The following is a 24,964-nucleotide window of genomic DNA, read 5'->3' as shown; positions in this document are numbered from 1 at the left end:
TGTACCATCAATAGGCTTATCTCACACTCTGTCAGGCCAGCAGTTTCTAGACAGAGGACCAGTGGATCCCATGGTCATGCGTTCACTCCTGAACTTCCTTTGGTGTATAGTGGTTTCCTTGGACTGACGCAATGTTACATAGGCTTGTATGCTGATGGATAAAACACTCTGCCAACACTTAGCTAGCAGTGAGATCCTGCAGGTAGGAAAGGCAAATCCAAATCTAGAACAGGTATCTATCAAAGAATTGTGGCACTTTCCAAAGGGAAAGGGGTCCAATGTAGTCAACTTGTCACCAAGTGGTCAGCTTGTCTCTTCCAGGCATGGTGCCATATTGAGGAAGTGGCATTTGTGTCTATTACTGGAAGGTTGGATATCCAGCAATGGCAGAAGCTACATCAGCCTCTAAGTGGGATCCCATGCTATTGGGCACCTGCATTGCCTCTATTCCTGCCACTGTCTGCTTCACTCATGTGTCCATTGTTCCTGCACTGAAGTGACCAAGAAAAAAGACTTGTTGAGATTAACTGGCCAAGTAATTTTGTACTTGGTGGTTCACTGACACATCCGCGGTGAATACTCTCTGGTAGGTGTTAATATGCAATGGAAAGCTCTTTATGTTTTTGGTTCTCTTCCATATGCCCATTCCCATGGCTCTATCCCAGAGCTCCTTGTCCTAGTTTGCCCAATATTTCTCCTTGTAAGCTGCTATCTAGTTGGTCAAGGTATTCACCACTGCCCATGAGTCCATATATATATTCTAATTTCAAACCATTTCTTTTTTCACACAAAGTGGATCACCAAATGCCTATTGGGAAGATCTATCTTCCCTTACAATGGTCTTTCAAAGCCATCCCTGAGCAGAGCTCTATTGCAGCTGCTCTCCATTTTCATCATGCACCCACAAGCTAAGTTAACCCATCTGTGAACCAAAATCCAACATTGTCTTCCTCTCTCAGCTTGTCCTAAGGAGCACCAACTCTCCCATGTGCACTGCATTCAGCAGGGTGGATGACAGGGGGGTATGGCCTGCCTGCTTATATAGCTTGTTCATGCCCTCCGATCCTATTAGTGCTTGATCCCATATATTACACTTCCATCTTATGACAGATTGTTGTTGAGTTGTCCCAACTTTATGACTTGGTGGGTCTGATAGACCCAGATCATGATGGGGCAGTTCTGGCTACACGGTTGCTTGTTATCCCATATTTTGCCATTGCCAGGCACCCCATCTCTACCAGAGCAGAGCCTGTTGTGAATGATGTTTACTTCTTTGCTGTACATGGCATGGCCTTGCCCTAGATGTTTGTGTTATAATTTTTTCATGTGCCTTTCAATCAACTCCATGCAGAAGCTTTCCCCACCATCAACACCTTTAAGGCCATAGGGTCTTCTGCATCCTATGGCTCAAGTGGCCGGGCTGCTTGCACTGCAGTCTGACTGACTTCAGAGTCCTTTCCTGCTCTGGGCTCCACTCAAATGGGGCAGCCTTTCATGCTACTTGGTATATGGGCTGGGGCAATATTCCCAGATGTGGAATATGCTTCAGCTAGAAGCCCAAACATCTTTCCAGGCATTATGCTTACTCCTTTTTGCACAAAAGATAATTTGCAATAATTTGTCTTCTACTCTGGAAGAAGAGATCCTGGCATGCCCCAGGCCACTGGACACCTAAAAATTTTATTGCTATGTCGGGCTTCAGAATCATCGGAGTTTTTATTTATCCCCTCTGATGCACATGTCTTACCACCACTTACAGATATGCTAACTTCTTTATTCTTCCATGTTAATTAGTCCCTGGATGTGGGCTACCCCTGGAGGAGGCATAACCATGTTTTCTTCAGCCAGGCAATCCCCAAGGGGGCTGACAGCTGAGGGCCACCTTCCCGCAGCCCTCCCAACAGCTGAGAGAAAAAAGTCCTCCTTTCCTGAGAAGGGATCTGGGTTTCTCATGACAGCACCCACCACAATTATTATCTCCTCTCTGCAGAGGAGGAAAGTGAGGCACAGGGAGGATAAGCTACTTGTCTGAGCTCACAAAGCTAGTAAGTAGTCCAGCCAAGAGATAAACCAAAGAAGCCTGACCCTCCGGTGTGTGTACGAAAAGGGTCATGAGAAAATGGTGCTGCAGAAATCAAGGCAAGTAGAATGTCAAGAAATGACAAAGACTGAGCAAAACTTGGTAATATGAAAATCATTGGGATTTATGAGTCTACAGTTCATTAGAGCTGCTTCAGAAATTTCAGGAAATTCCTCAGTTTCAGGAAGTTACAAAGGAGTGGGTGGTATAGAAAGGAGCAATGAGGACAAGTCAGCAGTGTGAGAGATTTGGCTGTAGAAAGAAGAGGGGTGGTCTGGAAGATTGGAACTGGGGTGATGGAGATGGGTGCTGACTTTTCCCCCAACAGATGGAGAGAGAGGAACCGGTGGAAAAGTTCATACTGGAGATGCTGGAGACAAGGATAACCGAGGCAGCAAGAACTTAGAAAATGAGTGGAGCAGCACAGGTGGGGTGGTCTTTTACTGGGTGGTCCCCTTTACTTGTACTCATGGACTCATACTATAGGATTGGCGGTTATTGCAGGAATGTTAAAAAAAAAAAACAAAAACCCAACACATTAGAGTTTGCAGTGAAGTCAAGTTTTGGTCTGTACTGACTTTTTGGGCAGTTCTGTACTTTTCATTCTGGGTGAATTCATCCTGCAATACTGCCCCAAATAGTGTTAGAATCCTGGGGGTAATCAAATGAGATGAATCAAAGTTGGGGGTTGGGGAGGGAGCAAAGATCCTGCCAGGCGCAGCCAGGCATTTTTAGCCTATAGGGGTCTCCTTTCAGCATGTAACTTTGACTCTAAGCCCTTCTGTCCCAGCCTGTGTTGCTTTCTCTATCCCTCCCAAATTGGACCTCCACTGAAAATCAGCTTCACAAAGAGCAATAGACTCCCTCTGAAGTGAAGACTCATTTTGCCTCTCTTATGTTACTGTTTCCTTTTCGGTGGTGTCTTCTCACCTCCAAAATCTGATCTCAGGGCTTTTCCTGCCTGGCAGCTTGACCCTGATCCCATCTCTCCCTTTCATTTTTGGTGGTGATCCGGGTTGATATTCTGTACTGTGTGCTCTCCCCTGTTTCTAGTTAATTCAATCACCGATACCTTAGATGACAAAGCTCAAACCTTTTCCTCTGCCAAATGATCCCTGACACAAGTTTCACTAATTGGGATACAGGAACTCGTGTAAGGATGAAGCAAGGATTCAAACTGGTTCCCTCCAACTGCCCAGAGTTGCAGAGCGTATGCCTGGATGCTCTTTCTCTCAGATAGCTTGTGTAGTCAATCTATTTTTATTAGTAAGGTAAAGCTTGTTCTAGTCTTAAGTGTTTGGAGACTTTCCCAGTGTAAAAATTTTATTCATTTTACATTCTGCTTATTCTAGAGGAAGGGAATTGACATTAACTGAGCAATTACTATGTGCCAAACTGTGCTACAGATTTTACATATTTTATCTTTTAAAAAATGTCAGAAAAGCCTGTTGAGGGAGCTATTAACTCCATTTTACAAAGAAAAGCTGAAGCTTAATGCAGACTATGATTACAGAGCTATTAAGTACAGAGGAAAGATTCAGAGCAAGGCCTCTCTGAGATCAGTCTGTGACTTTCCATCACAAGAACTAATCTGAGGGGCTTAAAAAAATCCATGTGGACTTCATAACAAAGTGGGAAATATGATATGCTTGTGTATGCTTGTGTATGCATGTGTGTACATACAAAAACATAGTTATAAAACGAAACAAATTTTTCACACCAAACTGCTGCTACCAAATTCTTTTAAAATGTATCACAAATAGTAAAGTCTTTGTATGAGTTTCATTGTATATAGTCAGTGTAAATTAAATGATGATATTTTACAGTGGACACTTTTATCAAGATAATTGAATATTCATTGCATTAATAAAGTTAAAACAAAAATTATACTTAAGGGGAGAACTTTTCTGAAGCAGTAACCCCACCTGCTGCATTTCATAATTGCCCATTGGAGCAGGGAACTTTCGGGTGCCTGGCTTGTCCATGAGTTGCTGACCGCCTTTTTGGGGGGCGAATGCCTCCCTTCACCACTGATCCCCACAGGGCAGGCTATTGGCATCTGTTTCTGCATCTCCTGACCCAACTTCTCTAACACAGTTCAAGCCTGGGGTGGACACTCAACCTAGGCTGGGTCACTTAAATTCTTTCTAAGGAATTTGGAATGGGACTGAAAGCCATCAAGTCAGTTTCTTTAAAGATCTGGGGTGGCCAGAGTCCACCCTAGGGACTGGAGCAAAGGGGAAAACGCCCCACGTTCCAGGAGTGGACACAGAAGCAAAAAGACAGAGAATGTGGATACAAACCTCTGAGAGCTTTGCTGGTTGTGGTTCCAGCACCTTCCTGAGGCTCAGCAGCTTTTCTCTGGTTTCATGAAATATCCCTCTTTTCTGGTAATAAAACTTTTACTGCTTAAGCGAGCTCGAATTAGTTTCACTTAATTTACCACCAAATGTTCTTTACAAAGAACACACATACTATTAGCGTTCTTTTGGAGTACAGCAGTCTAAGCACCTGGCACGGAGTCACAAAGCACCCCAGCTGCAACCTGAAGTCTGAAGCAGCCTGTGGTATTTGTTTCCAGGTCACAAGGCCAGGTCACAGGGTGCACACGTCCTCCTCCCATGTCATGTCAGCTTTCTGCCGAGGCCTCAGGAAGAGCACAGAACCAGTGAAAGTATTTCTCAGGGCTTCATCTACTCTGATGTGACCGACTGCTAAGTGTGGGTAAGTTTTGATATAATGACCTGATAATTTTCTTGTGACAAATGACCAAATTGGAAAGGGGAGAGCACACTCCCCAGGAGCAGGGTAACCAGGCGACAACGGAACTATGGAGGATTCCCAGGGGAGTGCAGCGCCGCCTTCTGGTGCTCACCGATTTAGCAGCGATCGAATCCCAGACTTTTCTGTTTCTCCTATTACCGTCTGTAAGGCTGTGTTCTCATATGCATTGAAAATGATACTTCTGGATATGGAAGGCTTTACTTTTGCAAATTTGGCAATGAGATAATCGGCATATGAACAGGGAAGCAAACCGTTTCTGTTTTTAGAATGACTTCAACTTTGTTCTCAGCTTTCTATAAACCAATAATGACTTTAAGAAAAACAACCTTTGAGACAGATAGGATTTAAAATGTTTTATGATTCATGCTGTACTTCAAACGTAAGCTGGCTGTCACAACGCTGCAGGGCAAGTCAAGGCTTTCAGTGGCCCCTCCTCATTTTACTCCCCTAGGGGCAAGGGACAACGGAGGAGATTGCTCAAACGTTGTGCTGGGTACGTGAAGTTCTGTAGCCAGGAGTCCGCAGTGAAGTATATTGAAAGGAGAATAGGATTAAGATGTTTCCTTGGTCATTCATTATAAAAAATTGGTGATTATTCTGCCAGAAGTACATGTTTAAAATCCTTCCGTGTATAATAAATTGCTCGTTGTGAAATGTAAAGAACTACAGGAAGTGTAAACCTGTCAGTATTTCACAGTGACGAATATTAATGCTGGACACAACCTTTGTTCACACGTTTAGTCAAAATGTGAGATTCTTGACTTGCTATTAGCTTCACTTATGTGGGAAGTGATGAATGGTTATTTCTCTTTATTTAAAAAAATGATCTTTGGCTCTATTTGCCTGTTGGATGGAGGCATCCAAGAGCCACAGTGATTAAAGAGCATTATTTTCGGTTGATTTAGACTTCTTTGCAGGCTGCTCCCTTTCTGTGTGGGAGCACATTATTCTGCCTTAGAAAGATTTTGCAAATTTCCCATGTGGCAGAAAGGTCAAAGCAAATACCTCATTTTCTCCCCTGGCGTGTCTGACTGAGACCAGGAGACAGGGCATGGGGAGGGACAGCCGCCTCACAGACTGGGGACATGTAGGAGAGAAAGGCCTTTAGAGACCCACATGCTCACTGCAAACAGCTAGCGCAAGTCTAAGCCATAAAGGGAGCTGGCAGACTGCTTTGCAAATTTGTTTTTCTTCTCTCTTTGTTTTTGGTACATTTGGGGAAACGAATGTTCCATTCAGTAGCTGTTTAAACATAAAATTGCTATTTTCTTAGATTGCCTATTATCAAAGGTAGGTATTAAGCTAGCTGTTAAATGTTTGAAATTATTCAACTTGTATAAGCAGTATAGTTTTGTGAATATTCACGGGTCTTAGAAATAGAAGACATAAAAAAGTTCCTTCTGTGGAGCCTGGAACAGAACTGAGATGGGGGAACTAGAGGAACCATTAGGTATTCAGGGACAGATTTTTAAAATTCTGAATTTTCTATATATCTATCTAAAAAAATAACAAGTTAAAAATCGTGTATTTTTGTAGTTAAATTATGCACTCAAAATCATATTGAATATATTAATTCTGCTCTCAGCTCTTAGTTCCTGTTTCCTCATTTGGGGAGTTCGGTTTTGCTATGAAGCATATGCAGTGTATGATTTTCTGCCAAAGAGTATAAAATAAGCTTATGGACATCGTTCCGAAGCAGAGCGCGGTGCTGCACAGAGGAATGGTTCTAGAGCTAAAGCTTGGAAAATGCTGTCTTTTGTATTCTCTCTTTGGGATTTACAAGGCGGATTCTCAGACAAGTCTTTTAATAGACATAGGCATTTAACCTGGGACTTCCCACGCTAGAACCCTTTTCTGGATAGTATCTATTAACATCTCATAGAATTCTTAGGGAATTAATGGTGGAAAATGCAGTAATTGGCTCTGTTGTGCTGAGGGCTCTTGTAGACAAACGTGTGGAGAAGCTGTCTTGGTGATGAGCCTGTTCTGACCTTAGTATTCTAATATCCCAGCAGCTAGATTCCTGCCTTAGGTTATTTTCTGTTTGTTGTTGTCTCCCAGTATTTTAAGTCCCGGAAACAAGGTCACTATTCCTGCTCTGTAACAAAAGGCGTGACTGCAATCCTGTTCCTCTTAGGAATATGATTCTTTTCTCTGAACCCTCATGCCCTTGGGATCAAGTCTCTAAGGTGCGCTGCTGGGCATGCTAACAGATTGCCTGCCCACTTGCATTTCTGCTCATTGCTTGCCAACTAGACCACCAATAATAGCCTGGCTTCCTCCTCTTTGCACAAAATCCTGGATATTGGATGTTATTTACTCATTTGACAAACGTTTATTAAGTGCCTACTCTATGGTAGACATTCTTCTAGATTCTGGGTATGGCAGGGAACATATCAGATAACTTCTTGCTTTAATGGAGCTGATATTGGGGGCACCAGGCAACAAATAAACATATAAATAAGTAAACAATGATGCATACTGTGCATAGAAATAAAACAGGGTCGAGGGGCCAGCCCCATGGCCCAGTCATTAAGTTCATACGCTCCATTTCAGAGGCCTGGGGTTCACTGATTCAGATCCTGGGTGTGGATCTATACACCACTTATCAAGCCATGCTGTGGCGGCATCCCACGTAGAAGAACTAGAATTACCTACAACTAGGATACACAACTATGTATGGGGGCTTTGGGGAGAAAAGAAAAAAAAAAAAGAGGAAGATTGGCAACAGACGTTAGCTCAGGGCCGATCTTCCTCACCAAAAAGCATACTTAAGAGAAAAAAAACCTATAAAAAAAACCCAACAAAAAACAAGAGGGTTGAAAATCTAGAGTGACAGAACACGTGGCTATTTCAGATGGTGTGGGTTAACCAAATCTTCTGCTTCATGGGAATCTGAGCTTCAGTCCAGCTGTCTAGGTCTGTTTATCTGGTGATCTCATATAGGTAAAAATGCCAACTATGTTACTAAGCAAACTTGCTTATGATAAAAATGACGCCATACTGGTAAGTTGCATTTGAACTAGGAAGTACTACAAATAAACTCTTAGCGTCTGATGGAGGGGCCATGCTTTGGGCTTCTCTGAGTCTGTGAGTCTTACAACTGGCATGTTGGTTTTGGGGACTCTGTAAGATATGCCCATGAATTTATTGCAAGAATTATTAGCTCTAGTGGGGTATGAAACTCTGAAGCCTGGGCAGCTCCCGCACCACTTGACATGGATCTCTTTTCCTTGCCCTGGTGTAGACTGAGGTACCTGAGTTACTGCATGGTCACGCCCTGCAGAAGGGGAACACCTGAGGCTATGGTTTGGCAGGCTCAAGTTTGTTCCTCTAGGATAGCCTGCTCAGGAATCTGGTGCCATGCGTGGCCCGTGGTTGTCTTCTGAGACTGCAGATTTAGTTTAACCTCAGAAGGTCTCCTGGTGGATGCAGCAGAAGGAACGGTCCTGATGAGCAGCAAAGAAATGAGGGAGTGAGCCAGGGGAAAAGCATTTCAGGCAGGGGGAACAGCAAGTACCAAGGCCTTGAAGCAGGAACAAGTTTAACGTTATTGCAGAAAAGCCAGAAGGCTGGTCTAACCCAGGCAAAACTTCCAGAGAATTTTGATATCCATGATTTTATTCATGACTAAACTCTTGTAGAAGTAGGTATGGTCATGAGGGTGCCTTCCAAAGGCAGTGTTATCAAAGTTTCACTGGGAGTCACTTTTTCTTTCCTTTTTTAAAATTTTCATTCATGATTAAAACATTGTATTTTTATGTTGTTTTGAAGCAACTAAACTCTGATTTATGTTTCGCAATATACATAGGTACTTTTATGTGTTTTTGCAGTCAATATCATATTCCCTATAACTACACATTTTCCCCAATCTGGGAAACTGGGGGAGGGATTGCTGCGCCTCCTATTACCCTCCCCTCCTGCAATCTCCTCCCCTCCCCCATATGCGTCATGTCACTGACTCAAGGCCAGGGTAAGATGAATATTATTGTCTGCAGTTTTCAGATTCAAAAGTTGAAAGACCCAACTGAAAGGATAATAAGGTGGTAGAACTGAGACATGAGCCCAGATCTTTTGACAATTTTTTTCCTACTGCCCCCTGGTGGTTGAATCTTTGATTACTGGGATTTGTAACTGGCTTGCTCTTTTTCTACACTCTATCGGTGAATTTCTTGGTTTGAATCTTCCTGTGATGCCCCTCTGTCCCCCAGAGAATCTGTTCCTGCTCTGAATCTCATCTTTGGACCCCTCATAACCATCTGACTTGCTCTCGCTCTTTCCTCTTGTGGTCTCAACTGTTCCTCTTCTGCTCCCGGAGCCCCGGCTGTGACAGTTGGTAAGCTATCAACAGCATGGGTCACCTACTTCTGACGCTTTATCAATCAGCCGCTGGTGGAATTCTTTGAGTTGACTGAATGCTCTGCAAAAGAAGGTGTACACCAAATCAAAGGAGGAAGACCTTTGATTATCTTCCTATTTCCCCGTTCGAAATTTGCTCTCTTGCTTTTTCTCTCTAAAAGAACTCATAAGAAATTAAGGTTGCTGGAATGTGATGGCGTGTGGCTAGAGGAACTGAAATCTGGCTGAGAGCTTCAGAGGTTTCCTGGCAACGAGAATGCGCAGCAGAGCGTGGTTTCGGAGGGAGGTTATGGTGCTCCGAGAGAAGATGGAATAGCTGCCCCATCATGTGGAGGCCAGACCTAGGGCTGCAGCCAGAACACGGCAACTAAGGAAGATGGCGGACCATCCAGCCTTGAAAATGGAATAGAAAGCCTTTCAGAGGCAAGGAAAACAGAAGAATCAAAGATGGTAGATGGAAGTCTTTAAGACAGTGCTATCCAATAGAGATATAAAGCAAGCCACATATATGAGCCCCAGCTGTGTTTAAATTTTCTAGTAGCCACATTACAAAAAAGTAAAAAGAAACAGATAAAACTAATTTTAATGATGTATTTTATTTACCTTGATTATATTAAAAAATGCTATAATGTTAACGTGATCAACATAAAAAATTGTTGAGATACTTTACCTTCTCTTTTTCATACCACATCTTCAAAATCTAGAGAGTATGTTATACTTACGGCACATTGTATGTGTACAATAGCCACACGTGGATAGTGATACCATGTCAGACAGGGTGGCTCTAAGATGATGCCAGGAAAGAGGCAGTGAAGCAGAGATGGTTGGGGAAAGGAGATCAGAGAGGGAGCCTGGACACTGGAGGCCCAGACACCCTTGACTGCAGTGGGACTCTTGATGAAGTGACAGCTTGAAGCTTCATTCTCTCACTGGGACTCCACCTTTTCTAACTTATTAGAATTAAATTATAATAAAAACTCTTTATTTCAAATTTTTATTCTAAAAATTTATAATTATAATAAAACTCTTTAAAGGATATAGGTGGGAAGTATAGAATATCTGAGTTGGAAAGTTTCTTGGAGAATATATGCTGAATTGCAAGGATTGCAATTTGTTTTCCACTCCTGAACCAACTGTGATCAGTTGGTTGAAGCTGCCCAGATCACTGTGTTGAGTAGGATTCTGAGGTTATGTCTTGGCACAGTAGGAAAGAGCACTATGATTGTCTGCCAGGGATGTGGCACATAGTTGCCATCCCTGATGTAGTAAAAAGATCTCCAGGTTCTGGAGACATAGGGGGATGCTTTGTGAACTGTTGGACGTTACTGAACTCAGTTTCTTCATTTGTCAAGTAGGAATAGTTGTCCATGCTCTTCAGAATACCTGTGGGCCTCAAAAGATACAGTGCATGTCAGGGGCCTGGCACGTAGTTATCATTCAATAAATGCTGATTTTCTTCTCATTTTCTGTTTTACTATTTGATCAATATTTGCTGAGGGACTATTTTGTGCTCAGTATTGTCCTGTGTAATCTGGGGATTATGATGTACATAACACAGTTCTTATTGTAGGGAGCCAGGTTAAAAAAAATATTACAGGGCTGGCCCCGTGGCCGAGCGGTTAAGTTCGCGCGCTCCGCTGCAGGCGGCCCGGTGTTTCGTTGGTTCGAATCCTGGGCGCAGACATGACACTGCTCATCAGACCACGCTGGGGCAGCGTCCCACATGCCACAACTAGAAGGACCCACAACGAAGAATGTACACCTATGTACCGGGGGGCTTTGGGGAGAAAAAGGAAAAAATAAAATCTTTAAAAAAAAAAAAATTACAGCTTAAACAGTGAATAGTCCAGTGTAATACATATATTTATATGTCTTATTATGGTTCAGAATATGTGTGATTACTGTTAAATGGGAAAGAAAAGGAAAGTCAGGGAAGGCTTTGTGAGGGATATAGATCTTGAATTCAACAGATACATAATTATTCATGATATTCACAAGAAATAGACCATTTTAAAGGACATAGACCTAGAACTCTCAAAATAATCCCCAACGGGAACTCTTAAGCCTATCAATTCAAACCCTACCAATTGCTGGCCCCATTTCTGAGTTGTGGGTTATGTTAATGAGTTATTGGAATTAATATATATCTTACAACAGGCTCTGGGTATCATTGAATCTTGTTTAATAAAGTTGTTAACCATCAAAAGTCAAAACAGAGATGTTTTATTGTCCTAAATTTATGGATGCTGTGGAAGGGCTGAGTAATGGGTCTGATACAGATTGTCTCCTCTGATTGTCTCCTCTGGCTGAGATTCCTGCTCCTACTCAAGCAGCAATTTAAACCATTTCACATTTCACCTGCTTCAATTCCTCCTTTAATTCCAAATCATTTTACTTCCAGCAGGCAAAACGACTCTTTGAACTTCGCAGTCTTTAATCAGAAGATTCATTATTCCAGAAACATGCCTGGTTTTATGATTGAAATAAGTCGGGCTGCACACATTTCATTTTTCCTGTAAGAACCCAGCAGCAGGCAGTAAAGAATCTGTGAAAGATTAGCTTCTTTTAACAAATACAGAGGCCAGTTACTTCGAGCCCTGAAGCTGTTAGAGGAATTCCAGACTTAATGGATTTATGCATTAAACTTTCTTTCCTTTTTTTTATTTTTAAAGTACAGAGGATTCTAGGGGAACTTTCAATTTTTAAAATTTGTGTCTATTTTACTTTGCAACCCAAGCAATCGCATACACACACAACTAAAAGAGTTTCATAATCCAACATCTGCATTGACTTCGTGTGATGGACTTGATATTTTTCTATGCCTTTTTCTTCTAATAGGTTGACTTAAAAAACAAAATTGATTTCACAATATACTAAAGGGTTGTGGCGTGCAACCTGAAGATGTTGCTCTAGACAAACCCTTAGGGTCCTGTCTAGGCTTAATGGTTTTTGAAGGATATGTGGTCATTGTACTTAGACAGGAGAAACCTAGGTCAAAAATTGAAACTATTTGGCAGCAAAGGAGTATCATAGCTTCCCACCGTTAAAGCTAGCGGTTTGGACAGGGCAGAGAGGGGGTGAACAAGTTTGCTTGGTCCAAAGTCTTAAACCTTTGGCAGTGCTACAGATTTTAGTTTTTCAAAGGTCAAGAAGAATTTCCACTGAAGATATCTGTTTCAGATCATTTCATGCAACATATTCTTAAGCATATTTGAAAATTATATTTCTTAAATTACTTGATTTTTATAACATATCACTAAAGGAAAAAATCATGTAACAAAATAGAATATGTAGTGTGATCCTGTTTTGTGGAAAATAAACATATATGCACGTAAAAATATTTGCTTTTTATGTATATGCGTATGTGTAAATATATGTGTATATATATATGCATATATTTGAGGTTGGTGGGATATAGATTTTATTATTGCCTTATTTTTAATAAGAAAAACTATTATTATTGAAAATACAGATATTTACATATTGCTTTAACTCCACAAGCTAGTCTAAAGCTCTTAGTGCCGTGTGACGTTCTGTAGGGAATACTAGAGAGGCCTAAGTTGTCTAGACGGTGCTACTGCTCTGCCTTCCACAGAAAACGCAGCACGGCACAGGGAAAAGAAGAAGTAAGTTGTGGTCCTGCTTCTAAATGTGACTGGTTGTGAATTGTGTAAAATACAGGCCTCAGCCCATCCCCAGCCTCACTTAGGGTGGTGAGAGATTGGCCCTTTCCTATGCAGGCCCCTGGTGCTCACCAGTAGAAAGGCTGTCCGGGCCTGGGCATTTTGTCTTTAGTCACAGACTTAGGTAAAACTAAGTGGCACATGTGGGGTCAAGTCTTGACTCTTGCTTCAGTAGCATCTTGTAGTACAATGGGTTTAATAGCTCACTTGTGATTTCTGAGTTAGTAGTCACAGCTCTGTGTACAAAGCAGCACAGATCACTGGTCTTCATTCTTGCTTCCTTTCATGTTAGAATCTGGGAAGGTTGTGCAGTGGATCACTCAGTTCAAAATAGCAAGGGGTTTGACGAGGTTATTATAATCCACAAACTAGGCTTAGTTGAATTTTGGCAAACCTAACCTATTTTCCCTCCAGTTTTTGTATGCAATATCGTATAACATTAGCTTCAGATGACTGGCATGGCAAGCAGCTGCTAATATATTCTTGTCATGTCACTATCTATTTAGGGAGTCTTTAACACACAGCTGTTTGACACGATACAAGTTAAAGCCTCTGTTGAAACTATTAGACTGTGACTTAACAGTATCTATCCAGGAAATCTTTTACACTACACTCTTGATGTAACGCACCATGTTGGTTCCATGGGTGTCGTTAGGGTTTATTGTGCCAATTTGTATATAGGAATCACGCAACCTACTGGTCCAGGTGGGCAGAGTAATAACAAGAACTAATGATTCCCAGGGACTTTGCCGAGTGCAAGTAGCCAATGCTTGAATAGGACGCCCTTTCAGAAAGTGGCAGTGTGTGGAACTGAAATGAATACACCTTTTCCTCAGCTGCCTTATGAAAACAGGGGTGGCTGCGTCCCTCAGCCCTGTGTTCCTGCAGTGCCGCGCAACTCCATGTAATGCTATTGCATGTCATTGCTCTTGTGTTTGTCCTAAGATGGCAACTGCTTCCTCAATAGCAATGACCTTGGCGTCTTTATGGCAGTGTCTGGTAGCATGCCTTCCATAGACTTGAACGTCCTTTAAGAAGCTGTTGGCATTTCTCCTTGTCCTCTGTGTGAGGCCCTTCTCTGGAGAGGAAGTCTGAGCTCGGAGTCTGGTCCTCTGGCCGGCGCCCACTGGCAGGCTCCACTTCAGTTACTCACAGTGTCCTTACTGCTTTGGCTTAAACACATATGGATTTATTTGTTTAAATTCTCACTTTTGGGAAATTATAGCAAAAATACACTTTATCCAATCATAAAACATAAATGAGAATATAAATTATATTATCAGAGAAATATAAGATAAAGTAGGAATTTAAAACCATGAGGAGTACTTTCTCTCCTAGGAATCTCTAACCTTTTCAGTTTTGAACCACTTTAGAGTCTTTTAATAGCTAGAGAAGTTCTTGTCCCCAGACCCCCCAAAAAAGCACATACACAGCAATTGTTGCCTACAATTTCAGGTCTTTTTGGATTCTCTGAAGTCCATGCATGGACCAACAGAGGTGCACTGGAGTCACTTTAAGACCCTTGCCTAAGACTTGCTTTAGTTGCAGGATATTAGTTGAGATAAGGAGGGAACTTGTCACGGAGAATATATGTCCTACAGGAACATTCCTTAGGACTTGAGGTTACTGGTGCTAAAAAGGACTGAACTTGCCAGCTAAAGATCTTAGGCAGTGACTCAGACCCAGATCCAAGGTGAATACATGTTATATCCTGAATTTGGTGCAATTATCTTAACTGTTGGCCCTGGTGATTTGTTTGCTGAATTGAAGCAGTGGTGCTTCACCAGTGAACCACAATAGGGGTGATGAATGGCTATAAAGAAGTGTAGGGAGAAGAATTTGCCATTCCAAAATGTGTGTCTTTGGCTTGATTATTTGGGGCTGATTATTTTTAAAAAGCAGAAGACTCAGGAAGTTTTCCTTTTACCTCCCCCTTACCTGCATAAAAGAATTTAACTAAGTGGCCTGTAACAGGAACAGAGCTGTTACCAGAGATATCTGCAAAGAATATGGGCTAGCTGTGATGGAGGAGACCCTCAGGGCCTAGAGATCAGTGTCCTCCTGTCCCTTTGTCTCTGCAAGGCATCACAAACATTTGTTTACCAAAAATTTGCTTTTTCATCTCAATATGACTTGCCTTCTACCCCTTTGAAGTCCCAAGCCACCACTCCCAACATCTTCTTTTGTCTCTAGCTAAGGATGGTATTTATGGTGGTGGCTTCAGCCATTTTGGTGAGTTACTCAGTTTTTCTGGGGTTCTCCCATGTATACAAGTTATTAAACTTTGTTTGTTTTCTTCTGTTATTCTGTCTCATGTCAATTTAATTCTGAGACTGGCCAGAAGAATCTGGGAGGGTAGAGGAAAGTTTCTTCCTCCCCTACAGAACTGAATACTTACAGGATAGTGTAGCCTTTCTTCACCCTGTCCCTTAATACACAGCAGAGCCAGGCTTGTCTTGCTCCATGATTACTGATTTCCCTATGTCATCTTAAAGATGTTTTAATTTCATATCCTCCAAAATGCAATCTCCCAGGTTTAGGATGAGAGAAAAGCCTTTGTTAAGTGGAGGAAAGTGAAACTTTCAATTCCTATTCTCTCCTCATCCCTACATATTGTAAAGCAGGGTGTAGAGTAAGAGGAATTGGGCTGGTGCAAAGATCATGGGCTTTAATGCCAGATAATTAGTTTTAACACCCAGCCTCACCATGTTCTAGCTGTGTGACCTTGTTCAATGTCATGGAACATCTCTGAACCTTATGAAATAATATACGTGAATGAGCTTATAGTTAGTGTCCAATATACAATAGCTTCCCAGCCTTGCCATTCTTTCTTATCCCTTCCCCTTTGCAGGCTTAGGGCAATTCATCAATGTCAAAGGAAAAGAACTGATTAATTCATTTGTTCATCTGTTTATCCCTTCATTTGTTCTTTCATTTCTGTGAACAGTCTTTGAATACTTACATGCGTTAGGGCTAAAAAGAAGTGAATAAGTTATGGTATCTGGTCTCAGAGGAATTATAGCTTGGGGACGTATTTACAAATAACTAACACACCTAGCTAGTTAGGGTGTGACACTTCCCTAAGTTCCCAGAGTTGGATCTGCTAACTAAGCCCTTTCCCTTTTGAAAGCTCCTTAGTACATTTTTAGAGCTAGGATTTAAAACAAAAGGAACAGGGACTTTCAAATTGTATCTCAGTCCTATCATGTGGAATGAGAAAAGGCATTGACAAGTCCACAGTGACCAGATTAGAAGGCTTGAGGCGAGAAGATGGCTGTGTCATGCCAAGTAATCTTAGCAGTGACTGAAACAATCAGCTAATCACTAAAAAAGTCAAATTATTTCTTTAGCTTAATCAGTTATGGATCTAAATAACGGCTAAGTGGAGTTTGCATCATTTCATCTTAAAGACTACTTAATATCCTAAAATGCAAACCTATAGCGAGAAATATGAAAATAGTAACCATTAGTGACTTTGGTTGTCAAAAATTCTTTCTGTTTAAAAATAAATGCCTTTTGTTCAAATCGCTTCCTGATAAGCATTTAGATACAAAAGGAAGAATAATAATTTAGACCTTAGGGTCTCCCTTTAGTCTATGTTAGTTTTTTTAGGTGTTTCACTTCAAAGAAATTGTATATGTTCCAGGGAAAATAGAGTACATTATTTTCAGACTTCAGTTGCCACTATATATATATTTTCTTCTTAAAAAAGACTCATGAGTAACATTTTTCTATTTTCAAATGTTAATAATCTCAATTCACATTATTTGCATTTGAACTGAGAAAATTATAAAAACCCTCAAGAGTTTCCCCAGAGAACATGAAGTTTAATTTGCAGTGGAGGGGCCGGCCCTTTGGCGCAGCAGTTAAGTGCGCATGTTCCACCTTGGCAGCCCGGGGTTCTCTGGTTCAGATCCTGGGTGCAGATACAGCACCACTTGGCAAGCCATGCTATGGTAGGCATCCCACATATAAAGTAGAGGAAGATGGGCACAGATGTTAGCTCAGGGCCAGTCTTCCTCAGCAAAAAAAGAGGAGGATGGCAGATGTTAGCTTAGGGCTAATCTTCCTCAAAAAAATGAAAAAATAAATAGGATAAAAAGCAATCCAGTGGAAATTAACAGAGATGATTTGATTTTTTAATTGTGGTAAAGTAAAAACATCTGGTACCTCAAAATAATTAAAAAGAAAGAAAAAGTCCTCTAGATTCTTGAGTTCAGACGCTCTCAGAAAAATTGTGAATGTTGAAAACAGCTTTACTAATTTTATTGAAACTTTCTGAAATAGAACACAGCAATCAACATTATTTTTCTGAAATATTCTGTTTATAAACAGGTAGCATCTGATTTCAAAGCAATCGATGCATGTTGAACCATAATATGGCTATAATATACCATCAGCTTTTTCTAAGGAGGCAGTGAGGGAGAAAATTAGTTGTCCCAAAATTTGTAGCCATTTTTGAACTCTAGAAAAATAATGTTCACCAGTTCCTAATTTCTAGTGTAGTCCTTTTCTCCACTAGAATATACTGTTTCTCTTTCTTCAATGGCCATCCTTTGGGACGAAGTCTCAAATCTCGGTTATGGGAATTCTTTTCTCACCAGTGCTCAATCGAGTGTCTACTACGCTCCTCTCTAAGACTTTTTCCCCCCTCAGATAATAGAATGCTTTGTAATCTAGGAAAACACATCGTTTTTGTTGAGAAAAGGACAGAACTTCTATACTTGGCAAGAGAGGGCAATTTAAAATTCTAAGATTTTCCCGAAGTGGCCAATTTGAAGGGAGGGCATTTATACTAAACTCAAACAGTTGACATTGCCAGTGAACATGATATATCTCTCCTCCTGTTATTGCTGCTGCTGCTGTTTGAACAAAAGCTATTCTGGTCACTATCCATCTTCCCTGTTTAGCAAAAAAGATCCAATACCTATGTAGTAAGATTTGAAGTGTCTGGCTAGAGAAAGTAATTTTATTCTAAGTAATTTTGGCCCCATGTGGAGGCTGAGTGATTCATAGTAACTCCAACTTAAAGTGCTCCTATGAGGTTAAAAGATTTTTATAAATATATGTAGTATTCAAACACAAATACCTAAGGCAGTAAGGCATGTGGCTCTTTTTAACCAATTGAATAAAAATTGTCCTTCTCTATTTATCACCAGAAGCCATCACAATATACTTTCAAACTACCTTTCCAGCTTGAGCACATTCCACTGATCTTTATATTCCCTCTGCTCCATCCAAATGGGAGCACTCCAGAAAAAATGATGCGAGATTTTTCTGGTTCTGTGCCTCTCCTCATGTTTTATCAGCTCGTATCATCTAGTGCCAATATTTTGTCAGTTCTTTAAGATCTAACTCATATGCTATGTTGTAATAGAAACAATTGGGATGACTCTAGATTTAATACACTTTTCTCTTTTCTAGAAGGGGATGAAGATCACTGGCTATCTTCGTGCTATGAGACTCTTCTCTTTGACCATGGCTGAGTGCTCTGAGGTGAATACTGATCACAAATGGAGCCAATCAGATTCTTTGAATGAGGTACTAGAACTTGACAGAAAGACCCAGGACTCTGGGAGCAGAGTCATCTTAGTGGCTAATATTTTGCACGTAACTTTTATAACCTTCTCCCCTCTGTTTTACTATTGTTTGCGAAATTGTCTTATTTTTTCTACAAGACTATAAGATTTCTGTGGGCAGGGATGGTGTTCTGCCTATTCTTTTAAATTCCTTTATGGCACCTAGCAGAGTGTCTTGAACATACCTATTCAAAACATGCCCCTTGCATTTAATAAAATGGACCAGGTATAGAATTTTGGCTATAGTTTACTAATACCTGGGGTGGAACATTAAAAATGATCTAGGGTAGGGGCTGGTCCGGTGGTGTAGCGGTTAAATTCGTGTGCTCTGCTTCAGTGGCCTGGGGTTCGTGGGTTCAGATCCCGGGCACAGACCTAGCATTGCTCATCAAGCCACATTGTGGTGGCATCCCACATAAAACAGAGGAATGTTGGCACAGATGTTAGCTCAGGGCCAATCTTCCTCACAAAATGAAAAAAAAAAAAGATCTAGGGTAGATGTGGTCCACTAGACTCAAGCTACATGTGCTGTTAGAAGAAGATACATGAAATAAGTATGCAAAAGTTTGGTGACAGAAATGATGACTTTCAAACTTATTGCACTGGAACATTTTTAATTTATATAACAGAATAATCAAAAAACAGTCCCTAATACTTCAATTAACGTTCTCCAAATTAAATATATATGATATATATATAAACATGTGTGTGTGTGTGTGTGATATTTCACCATCTCTATCTCTGCTCTGATCTAGAGCTCTTGGCGTTTTCTTTACTGGCATGTTCAGGTGCTATCAGTTTAGCACCCAAGTCAATGAACTGATGGTCCCCAAATGATCACTGCTGAATGTTTGTGGAAACCACTGAGAAATGTCTCGTTTTTGGTTTCTCCCACCAGCTCACCTATCCCCCTAATGAATTACAACTACCTTCTCTATTATCTACTGTCCTCGTTCCTATGCTCTCTTCACTTGCTGACACTTTCTCTTTGCAAATTAAAGCTCATTGCCCTTGCTTCATCTGGAAGTGCCAGATCTTACAACTCACATCTGTTAATAAATTGATAAACCCATTATAGAATGTTCTTACTGATACAGCATAATTTCATCCAGAGGAAAGACTCTGGACTTAAGAATCAAAAGTCCTGCATTCCATCCTGCCCAGGTCCGACATGAACCAGCCCTGGAACCTTGGGCAGGTCACTTAGCCTGCCCGAACCTCGGGCTCCTCCTCCATAACTTGGAGACAATAATTACAACTCCCTTCACAGGATCTTGTGAGAAGCAAACAAGATGTTTGTGGAAAGTGTTTTGTAACCTATAAAGTACTTTGAAAACCAAAAAGTTTACTCAAATGCTAATGGATTTCCTTCTCGTTTAAGGCTGAATAACACTCCATTGTATGTATATATCGCATTTCTTTATCTGTTCTTCCATGATGACACTTAGGTTGTTTCAATATCATGGCTGTTGTGAATAATACTGCAATAAATATGGGAGTACATATAATTCTTTGAGATCCTAATTTCAATTCTTTTGGATACATACCCATAAGTAGGATTTCTAGATCATATGGTGGGTCTATTTTTAATTTTTTGAGGAACCTTCATACTGTTTTCCATAGTGGTTTCACCAATTTACATTCCCACCAATAGTGTACAAGAGTTTTATTTTCTCCTCATCCCCCCAATACTGATCTTTTTGTGATAATGGTTGTGCTAACAGGTGTGAGCTTATATCTCATTGTAGCTCTGATTTCCATTTCCCTGGTAATCCTGCCATTTGTGACAAGGATGAAACTGGAGGATGTTATTCTAAGTGAAATAAGCCAGCCACAGAAGAACAAACCCTGTATGATTCCACTTATGTGAGGTATATGAAATAGCCAAACTATTAGAAGCAGAGAATACAATAGTGGTTGCCAGGAGCTTGGAAGTTGAGGAAAGGGGAGTTGTTATTCAATCAGTGTAAAGTGGGGGTTGGAATTGGCCATCCCAAGATATATCTCTTTTGCATGAGGGTTATTTGGGCTGGTTACTTTTAAAAACTGCAGACATGAGAGAAACTCTGAAAAGTAGAAGCTACCCTTTGTTAAGAGATATTTACATTTGTAAAGGAAATCTCCATCTTTAAAGGTGTCTACCTCACTGTACCAGGAAGAAGGGGGGATGACCTTATCTCTAGAAACTCTTATCAATGCAGAAGGCAAGGACTTAAATCTGCATAATAACCTTACTCTTGTTACTGTGCATTTCTGGTAACCTCCCACAACTGACTTCCCCCACCCCCAACATCCTCCTTTGTATATAGCTGAGGAGGGTATTTAAGATGAGAACCTCCGCCATTTTGGCGAATTACTCAGTTCGCCTGAGTCTCTCCCATGTATATGTGTTATAAAGCTTTGTTTGATTTTCTCCTGTTATTCTGTCTCATGTCAATTTAATTTCTGGTCTGGCCAGAAGGACCCAGAGTGGGTAGAGGAAATGTCTTCCTCCCCTACAATGACTTCCAGAGATCTGCTGTGCAATATGGTATCTATAGTTAACAATACAGTATTTTGCACTTAAAATTTTGTTGAGGGTAGATCTCATATTGAGATCATACAAACAAACAAAAACAAAAGGATACAAGGAAACTTTGGAAAGTGATGGATCTATTACCTTGATTGCATATGTCCAAACTCATCAAATTGTATACATTAAATACTTGCAGTTCTTTATATATCACTCGTACCTCAATAGAGCTGCTGAAAATGTTACTTGAGTAGAAGAAGTAATAGTACCACCACTAACAGCAGCAGTAGTACTAGTAAAGAGAGGAAAATCTAGAATAGAAAGGGAATTTCAACATTCTCTAAAGATGAAAGTATATATAATTCAATGGCTTAAGGAAAAAATTCTCACGAGTATTCATTTTAGGGAAGGAACTATATATGTTTGTAAAATCTCCCTGATGACTACTTGGGGTACAAGAGGGGACAACTGAACGTGTGTAGAGTTAATCAGCACATGGTGATGGGAGGCAGCTCTTCAAATGCTTCAGGAAAAAGGATAGGTGATGAGAGAGAAAGGGAAAGTTGGTGGGTATGGAGCCAGAAAGAAGGTTGCTTTCGTTCCTTCCTGTGTATCCCACATCATCAGAACATCCGAAATATTTCTTGAGGAGCTGGTGAAGGTGAGTACAAACACCAAAAGTGTGTGGCACAAGAGGGACGAGACAGAGAGAAGCATGTGCAACTAAGCCAGAGGACCTGGTGGAAACGGTGAGGGTCTGTGAGTAGTCACTGGCCTTGGAATTGAATTCAGGTCAACTCTCAGCAGTTTTCTTAAGGGCAGCTAAAACCTGGCCTACACCACAAACCGAACTCGCCATCTTCCTACCAATACTGGCTCTCAGGCTGCCAGTCGCATTACAATATTTCATTTTTTTCCTTCTCTTGCCTAATATCTAGACAATGACTAATCAGCCCTGGCAAATTTTTTATTCAACTACCATGAGAAATTTGAGATAATATGCACAAATCATTCATTTCTAACCCTGACGTTTTTTTCCTTACAATTTAAATTGGTTTCAGGGGAGTGTCAACTACATTTAGCGTTTAGAGTTATTAAATACAGCCCAATAATGATCTTAGTAGCACCCCAGCTGTTTTAAAAATACGTTATCATTTCATGCAGCATTATAGATATTCCGTGCACTGTTTGGGACAGTCTCATTTTAATAGCCGTTAGTTTTGCCTTCTGGGAAGGTTTTGTTTTATTTACACAGGTTACGGTGAGAAGAATGAGGTTGTGCAGAAGAGGGGTGATTGATGACGGAGTTTCTAGGGCACAGGAGCCCCAGCAGAATAATCAGAGTTTGGCACAGGGCTTCCATGTCCCCTCAAGGTTGTTTGTAGACTAAATAGCGACTCTGGTTTTCATCAGTTGTTGGATCTTTTTATTGCTGTTTGCTTGCTCTGGTAGGAGTGATTCTGCTTGTTGTCCAGCTCTGTTTCCTGCCTTTGTTTTAATGAGGCTGCCCAGATGAGGGAAAGGATAAGACAGGAGCTTCCGAGGCAGGGAGCTAACAACTCTTGCTCTGGAGTTCTACTCCTAAGGCAAAAGCCAGCAGTAACATGGGACCAGAGTCCAGGTCTTCCCCGCCTGCTAGTTATCCTTCAAATTTTCCCAAAGGAACTTGTCATTGAGATGTTGATGACTCTCCCGCACCTTGTTATTTAGAAAACTTAAAAACGTTCTCCTGGTAATTAAAATTATTTATTCTCTTATAAATACATTCTAAGGAATGAGTTTGATCAATATAGACTGATTCAGTTATTCTGTCCTGATTCATGTTGGGTTTGTATTTTCTACTTTGGACATTCACAATAATCAAATGAGTTATGAGATAGGTAGTGATATTTAGAACAGAGGAAAGCAGTGGAATGCAGCACTGAAAATAATAAGAAGAGGAATAATTAGTGAGAGCCCCGAGCAGGGTGGTGGTGGAAAGTCCAGTACCTATGTTTACAAGTAGCACCAAGAGGAGACCTGATGGGACAGGAACAGAGTTGTGAGTGAAAGATGGAATCAGATATCCAGGCAGACATAGGGCGCTAGGTGAACATTAGTTGGGGTCATAACACAGCAGGGACAGGGACAGTATCACGGGATGGGTTGACTGGGAGGTGAATCAAGGGGTAGATCTGAGATAAACGGATCACATCTTGAGGAGGGGAGTGGCAGGGCTAATTACCTTCGCCAAGGGACCAAACCAAACTCAGACCTCAGGCTTCTATCCAGGCAGGGACGGAGGGAGGATTGTGACTCTAAAGATTCGAAGAGCAAGCAACTGGTGGATGCTCAGGCAGACAGATCAGCAGCTTGAGAAAGCACAACTGCTGTTTCGCGGAAACAACAGCCTGGTTTACTGAGATGCCAGGCAGCCTCAGGCAACCAGGCAAGTGCATGTTCGTGAAGGACTGAGGTACCAGTTAGATACAGCCTTCTTCTAGGCAACACTTTCTCAGTTTTGCCTCTTGGTTTATCGTCTCCCCTGCACACTGCACCTTCTCAATTATAAATTTCAGGTGTACATCCTTATATTTTATCTTTTGTATAGACTATATCATGTTCACCACCAAAAGTCTAGTTGCCATCTCTACACATGTGTCCTTTTACCCCTTTTACTCTAACCCCCTGTTACCTGGTGAATTCCTGATTCAGTTTTGGAAGGTTGTATAATTCTTAGAATTTATCCATTTCTTTTTTTTTTTTTTTTTTGGTAAGGAAGATTGTCCCTGAGGTAACGTCTGTGCTAGTCTTCCTCTATTTTGTATGTGGGATGCCACCACAGCATGGCTTGATGAGCAGTGTGTAGGTCAGTGCCTGTGACCCAAACCTGAGAACCCTGAAGTGGAGAGCACGGACTTAACCACTACACCACCGGGCTGGCCCCAGAATGTATCCATTTCTTCTAGATTATCCAATTTGTTGGCATATAGCTTTTCATAATATTCTTTTATGATCCTTTGTATTTCTGTGGTATCTGTTGTAATTTCTTCTCTTTTCTTTCTGATTTTATTTATTTGATGCTTCTCTCTTTTTTCCTCAGTGAGTCTAACTAAAGGTGTGTCAATCTTTTTTATTTTCTCAAAGAGCCAGCTCTTAGGTTTGTTGATCTTTCCTATTGTCTTTTTAGTTTCTATTTCATTTATTTCTGCTCTGATTTTTATTTCCTTCCTTCTACTGATTTGGGGCTTCATTTGTTCTTCTTTTTCTAGTTCCTTTAGGTGTGCTGTTAGATTATTTATTTTGAGATTTTTCTTGTTTCTTGAGGTAGGCTTGTATTGCTATAAACTTACCGCTTAGTACTGCTTTTCCTGTATTCCACAGATTTTACTATGCTGTATTTTCATTTTTCTCCAGGTATTTTTTTTTTTTCTTCACTGACCCAATAGTTTTTCAGTAGTATTTTGTTTAATCTCCACATATTTGTGACTTTTCCAATTTTCTTCTTGTAGTTGATTTCTAGTTTCATATCATTGTTGTCAGAAAAGATACTTGGTATTATTTCAATGTTCTTAAACTAATTGAGACTTGTTTTGTGGCCTAATATGTGACCTATCCTGGAAAATGTTCCATGTGCACTCGAAAAGAATGTATATTCTGCAGTTTTTGGATAGAATGTTCTGTACGTATTTTCTAAGTCCATCTGGTCTAATGTCATTTAAGGCCAATGTTTCCTCATTGATCATCTGTCTGGATGATCTATCCATTGATGTAAGTGGAGTGTTAAAGTCCCCTACTGCTACTGTATTACTGTCTATTTCTAATTTTATGTCTGCTAATAAATGCTTTATGTGCTCCTATTTTGGACACATAGATATTTATAGGTGTTATGTCTTCTTATTGGATTGTTCACTTTATCATTATGTAGTACCCTTCTTTGTCTCTTGTTACAGCTTTTGTTTTAAAGTCTATTTTGTCTGATGTAAGT

General features: G+C 40.7%; 1 long non-coding RNA gene across 1 annotated transcript in view; it reads left to right on the top strand.

Annotated features, from left to right (window-relative positions):
* The first annotated feature begins 4,674 nt into the window (after positions 1 to 4,674).
* Positions 4,675 to 24,964, top strand: part of LOC138916427 (uncharacterized) — a 113,053-nt gene continuing 92,763 nt past the window's right edge. The window contains exons 1-2 of the long non-coding RNA XR_011423679.1: positions 4,675 to 4,804; positions 18,331 to 18,447. This is a non-coding gene — a long non-coding RNA (uncharacterized lncRNA). The remainder of the gene's footprint in view (positions 4,805 to 18,330; positions 18,448 to 24,964) is intronic.

Source organism: Equus caballus, chromosome 1, assembly GCF_041296265.1.
Source record: "Equus caballus isolate H_3958 breed thoroughbred chromosome 1, TB-T2T, whole genome shotgun sequence".
Taxonomy (NCBI): domain Eukaryota; kingdom Metazoa; phylum Chordata; class Mammalia; order Perissodactyla; family Equidae; genus Equus; species Equus caballus.
This window is presented reverse-complemented; position numbering and strand designations above follow the sequence as displayed.